The sequence below is a fragment of the Berghia stephanieae genome, chromosome 4, assembly GCF_034508935.2.
Source record: "Berghia stephanieae isolate SIO BIC M18660-M18661 chromosome 4, UCSD_Bste_1.3, whole genome shotgun sequence".
In the NCBI taxonomy this organism is placed as follows: domain Eukaryota; kingdom Metazoa; phylum Mollusca; class Gastropoda; order Nudibranchia; family Aeolidiidae; genus Berghia; species Berghia stephanieae.
This window is the reverse complement of record NC_088363.1, coordinates 17,694,796-17,701,519: the sequence shown is the minus strand read 5'-3', so window position 1 is coordinate 17,701,519 and position 6,724 is coordinate 17,694,796. Positions and strand designations below refer to the sequence as shown.

Sequence of the window (6,724 nt, the reverse complement as noted above, 5' to 3'; positions counted from 1 at the left end):
TGTGTGTGTGTGTGTGTGTGTGTTGTGCTTGAATATTACAGACCCCGTGTTTGTTTCGTCGACTGAAGTCAAACTTATGGTAAAAATTACGTTTGGCTGTAAAGTTATTCCGTCTTTCAGTCTTGTTCAAGAAATTAAGTTGTCCGCTGATTCATGTATCTAGTACCAATTTTCAAAATCTTGCTCTGAAAAAAAAAAAAAATCAGAGGAAAATTTGATTGTGAGAATTTTTTTGGGCCTCATTTTCTCTTTTCTTCATAAGCATTCATGAATACGAGTAGATAGTCGGCAACGTAGGAAGTTGTATTCACGTAACAGGCAACTAGAATCTCGCGAGAAATCGCGGCTCTAGCATGCACTGCAAAGTGTCACCCGAGGACTATCATGAGGACTGAAAGAGGGTGTGTGGGGGTAAAACCAGATTTGGGTTGGAACCTGATGATGGTGGATTGGTGGGCATTCCGGCGTAATTAACCAGGCCAGCTGATTAAACGCGTGACCTTGCAGCTTGATAATTTTACTGTCCACCATAACTAAGAAAAATTGTAACAGCCAATGAAAACCTTGTTATCTCAGATTTCTACTTAAGCGAACCGTCAGTATTTTCGAGGACGACGGGATCTCATTGTAGAAGTAACAAATTGGCAGAAATCTTGCAACGAGAAGTTATTATTTTGTGGAATTATTAAATTTGGCACTGATAACAGAGTACACTGATGTATATTTTATTTCCAAAATGGCAACAACAACATTGATAGTTTAGACCATAGACTTACATTTCCGTTACTTTTGTTTCTGTCGCTGTATCTGTTCTCTCTCTCTCTCTCTCTCTCTCTCTCTCTCTCTCTCTCTCTCTCTCTCTCTCTCGCTCTTTATCTCTCTTTCTCATAACCAGGTTTTAAAGCTCTGTACGTAAATACATGGGTAGAAAATATCAACTGTACATAGGTATTCAATGGTAATAGAAAACACCGACGCCTTTCTTACGGGCACATAAAAATTAATCATCCGTGTCTCTTCAATATCCACTGGATTATATCAGTTTCAAATTTCTTGTTATACTTTTTTTTATCTGAACAATAAAGTTCAAATTTCATGTCACCATTGCCCATTATGCGCAGTTAAATTGTGCGGCTACATTAGTCTAATGGTATGACACTCGCTTTCGGATTGGAAGGTCCTGGGTTCGAGCCTCGCTCGGCACATGGTTGAGTCATTGGAAAAGGCTCTTTACTCACATTCTCTCAGCGTACTCAGGTGTAAAATGAGTACCTGGCCGTAAACAACGTTGTCTCTGTCCGAAAATATTGTAATATCACCTAACAGGCGTCATGTCACGTCCCACATAATAATAAGTGTTGCTGTTGGTCAGGGACCCCTTGTAAATCGCTTACTTTAAGCACATTTAGTGGATATTGCCTTTTATAAAAGCTCAAGAAATTCAAAACAAAACACCAAAAAAAAGTAAACAAACCCCCTCCCCCCCCAAAAAAAAAGATTAAAAAAAAAAAAAAAAAAAAAAAAAAAAAAAAAAAACAGAAACAAAAAACAAAAACAAGGATAGGAGAGGTTCCAGGTTTATGAGTTTTTTTTCTTCTTTTGCTTAGATGAGAGTCATTGAACTCGATCGATATCGGAAGGACGAGTGTTCTGGCCAAATGTTTAAATACGTTTTTTCCATCCAGAGTACGGCAGAATAGTCATGCCATATTGAGACGACTTGTCACATCTGATTTCACTTGGAGCCTTGCTACAGAAAATCACCTTTCCATTACATGACGTGTTCGTTACGTACATGTCAGGTTTTTAAATACAATTTGCATTTTTTATCTAGCCGGACGAATCCCTTTTGGCAGCAGCTTCTAATGGTGCTCACGCTACTATGTTATGACGATCGATCCAATCAGCAAATTCTTTGCCGCACTCGTGCACCGTCGTAAACCCACTCGGAAGCTTCACCACAACACTTCGTTCAACTAGATGCTCTGAGGTTTCGGGTTCGTTACCACAACGGGAACATATGGGACAGGTGGAAAGTCCCCACTGATGAAGCGATTTTGCCGCTAGGTAGGTTCTCGACCGAAGCCGAATCTCTGTCACCCAGTGCCTCCTCTTGCTGGTGGAGAAACCTGGCAACTTCGAGGAGTTTGTGTCCCCGCCCCCCTCGAGGGATTGACTTCGTCCAAACCGATTTCCATCTCGTAATATATGCATCTGTATCCGTAGTCAGGGAATCTGCGTACTAGGGTTGCCGGGACTTATTTCGGCTCGAAACGTGGGCACCGTCCATTATGCTCCCTCGTGGATCTCCGACCTTGACGCTGTGAGGGAGCTTGAAGCATATCGGGGGCAAAGCAGTAAATCCCGGTTGACCGTCACGAGACCATTCCGGGTATCGAGCCTAAGCGAGCCACTTGAGCGCACGCCCGATATGTGACTAATGGAGATCCAACCGGTGCCCGAATGGCCTCCGCCATCCCAGGCCCACACTTACTACTATGTTCATGAAATGCACCCTTTTTGGCAGCAGCCTCTTATGGCTCTCACACCACTATGTTATGACGATCGACCCAATCAGCAAAGTCCGGTCCGCTCTCGTGCACCGTCGCGAACCCGCCCGGTAGCATCGTCACAACACACCGTTCAACTAGATCCTCTGCCGTTTTTCGAAAATCCTGAAGCGATGTCATTTATAATATGAGCATTTTAAAGTGGTGTCAGACGAGCTGCAATGATTCATTGGTTATCGTGCTTGGTTCTTTTTCTGATCTCTGTTGAGCGGATTACTTTTGTCCTTTATCTTCTTCCCTGCTTGTTTGCTAGGTTTAAATATTATTCGGTATTCTACTTTCTCCCTTTTTACTGGCGAGGAAATGACCGAAAACTGTCACAATCGTCTTGAAACCCCCGAAAACAGACAAATTTGTCCTAATGGATGTCATGGAACGGTGGGTAGGATTTCAGCTTGTGGAATAGAGAGGCTTGCTGTATGCTGCTGTAGATGCTTTTGTTTATCTGGTATATTTTAATAATAATAATGATAATAATAATAATAATAATAATAATAATAATAATAATAATAATAATAATAATAATAATAATAATAATAGATCTTTATTGTCCATAAATAACCACTTATGTCAAATTTACGAGAGACAGGACAATAAGACGACCATGAATTATTGGATTATTTATTTGCATTTTATCATCTTACTAAGAAGTGATTTTTGTTAATAAGGACATGACATAACCGATGTAATCGACTTTCGACTTAAGCTGATTGAAAGGAATAAATAAAAATGTAAAATTGAATATAAGCTTTAGTTTAATATACGAAAAACAGATCATAATGATAATGTGGACGAGCTTCGATCAGCACCATATGCATTATCCTGATAGGAAGGTGAAATTAAGATTTTTATTTTTTAGAAAATGAAAAAAAAAATAATTATGAAATAAATCAAAACATTGAGAAAATAACGGAAAATCACTTTTAAAAAAAATAGACAACAGCTGCAATAAATAAATAAATAAATAAATAAATAAATAAATAAATAAATAAATAAAATGTTTGAATTACCTAGTATTGACTCCTGCAGGTCTGTTAAATCTAACCTTTAAATCATTAAATCTAGACTTTAGATCATTAAATCTAGACTTTAAATCATTAAATCTAGCCTTTAAATCATTAAATCTAGCCTTTAAATAATTAAATCTAGACTTTAGATCATTAAATCTAGCCTTTAAATCATTAAATCTAGCCTTTAAATAATTAAATCTAGACTTTAAATAATTAAATCTAGTCTTTTAATTTGGGCAATCTTCGGGGAGTGAAATAGTTATTGTTGTTACTATTATCTATAATTGTGTGTTGTTTCTTATTATATATATAAAGAAACCCAAAAAATACATATAAACAAATAGACAAAATAATTACTTGTATTACAAATACTTATCAAACATAAACAATAAGACATTGTGTACATTATTTCCCCAAGATATTATTCTGTCACAAATTCATCAACATCCCCTCCAGATTTATAAATGAACTCAATGTACCGTGTCATAGAAATGGTCTATTTTTATTTATTTATTTCGTTCCACGCAATGCGGAGGCAAAAGTTTAAAAGGTCAGGTCAAAAGTCAAAGTTCACAACTTATCGACATGAAAATGGCGAAAAACAAAAAGAAAAACAAAGAAACAAAAATTGAGAAAAAAAAGAAGATAATTAAAAAGTTTAGTGGTAGAAACCACCTCTTAAAATATGTGGTGCATCGCTTAAAACGGTATTATGCACCCGGGTATCGATCTCGGTCCCTTTGCGTGTGAAGCGAGCGCTCTACCAACTGAGCTATCTGGAAATAGTTAAAATACAACATCTGCCAGCCGAGTATAACGTACCAACGCACACACATAGACAGACACATACACACACACACATAAACACACAAAATTATATGAAACGTTATTTAACGTTTGGCTTCTGATTGATGTAATTTAATGAGTACTAATCATTATCTTGCTGTCTAAAAATGATAACAAAGAGTGACTTGGCGTTAACTTCGTTACCTCTATAAGTAAATTTAAAGTAAAAATGATATGAAATTATAAATTTTAGCTTGTATTTCCTTCAATGATATGGCTCTGTGATCTTGGGGTTGGGCACAGCGGTGGAAATAAAGGAAAAATACTACTATGTACGGCTATGTGATCTAGTGGTATGACACTAGCCTTCGGACCCGCTCTGAACGGCTCAGGGTTGAATCCTTTGAAAGACTCTTTACTCGCATATTCTCACCGTACTCCGGTGTAAATTGAGTACCTGGTCGTTAACAGCGTTGTCTCTGTAGGAAAGAAAATGTAATATCGTTTTGTATGTTAAATGCTGTTCTTGTCTAATAATCCCTTGTAACTCGATTATGAGCACGTTTAGTGAATATTGCGCTATATAAATTCTCAAGTTAAAAGTCACCTCGCCTTAGCTCAATTTGCGGCGCTGCACTGCGGCTGACGCCTGTATATTCCAGTCTTCCCTTGGACTACAGCCTAAAAAATAAGTCTTCCAATTGGACAGATAAAATAAAATGAGCTAACTACTACTACTACTACTACTACTACTACTACTACTACTACTACTACTACTACTACTACTACTACTACTACTACTACTACTACTAATACTATCCCTACATGTCTCCATGATTCATATCAAATTAGAATCAAACAATAAAGCCTGTATCAATTGCATTGCTGTACATTAAATAGAATTATATGTGGTTCAAGCTTTTTTTTTTTTTTTTTTGCTCAACGGAGAAAATAGAAATGGTTTGCCGAAGTTGGTGCTTGAACCCAGGCCCTCCGTGTCATCCCTACAGTGTACTATTTAAACATTTTCCCAAATCAGCGATATAAAAATTATTTGTATAGCAATATGAATGTTTTGTATTCAGCTTAATCTACCAAATCTAGTCTAGACTCTCATTTGCATAAAAATAAAAATGCATTTATTCTGAATTGGAACGGTATCAATCAACTGCCCCCGGTCTTTGTATCTGTGTTACATTATGTGTGTTATGGCAACATCGCGAATACTGGTTATAATAGAAGTACCTACACTGAATGGGCTTACTCTGGGGGAAATAAAACGCGTATTTCAAATTTTGGTCTGAAAGCCTTTTTATTCAAATAATGATCGATTTAAATGACCATCGTCTAGACAAAACATTTAAAGTAGAAACTTCACGAAAGTCTCAGATTTGGGAGTTTTTTGACAAGAAAGGGTCAGTCTAATTGATTGACACATGAACAAGTTTTCTGGGTAAAATATTAAATACGCGTTATCCAGAGTACGAGTATGCCAGTACCCTGTAGGTACTTCTATTATAACCAGTATTCAATTTTGTACTGAACGTGAATATTATTTTTTGAGCTGTAACTTTAACATTTGACACCGTGATATTTGAATTAAGAATTGTATAAAGGAAAATTGTTTGCTGTTGTGGTATGATTAATATTTACCAGTTAAGGACCCTGCTTTTGAGAAGTGGTTAAACTACTTTGATTTATACCAACTGTACGTCTCCTCCTCCTCCTCCTCTTCCTCCTCCTCCTCCTCCTCCTCCTCCTCCTCCTCCTCCTCTCTCTCTTTCTTCTTCTTCTTCTTCTCCTCCTCCTCCTCTTCCTCCTCCTCCACCATATCTTTCATCCACATCCTCATCCTCCCCCTCCTCCACCTTCTCCTCCTTCTTCTCATCCTCCTCCTCCTCCTCATCTTCTCTCTTCTTCTTCTTCTTCTTCTTCAAAACGGCTGCGTGCGTTCTTTGACCTCCCATGGTGGGCAGGAGGTCTCGCTGTCTTCTATCCCCTTATAATATCTGTTTACCGAGTTGCTTTCTGTCTTTGCCTTGGAATGGGTTTACTTAGTTTCGTCCTGGCCCTGGCCGGAGGCCTTGACTGGGAGGGAAACAGTGAAATCTATAGTTAGATTTTTGGGAGATGATATATTTTGTCTTGTAAATCATCTCGCTCTTATATGTACCGTATTGTTTTTTTGTACTACATATATTATTTGTAAATATTTGAGAGTTTTCCTCTTATTGGGGACTTGTGCTTGTGTCAGAATGAGACATTTAGGTGATCTCAAACTGAGTAAAATGATAGTGTGCTCTCAGAATCTACATCTGTTGCCTATTTGAACCAGTTCCCCTTTATCTTACTTTTTCT

At 37.6% G+C, this 6,724-nt stretch overlaps 1 protein-coding gene across 3 annotated transcripts in view; it reads left to right on the top strand.

Moving 5' to 3' along the window:
* Positions 1-6,724, top strand: part of LOC144970137 (sodium- and chloride-dependent GABA transporter 2-like) — an 84,226-nt gene that overhangs the window by 29,285 nt on the left and 48,217 nt on the right. The gene's annotated exons all lie outside the window — the stretch shown is intronic.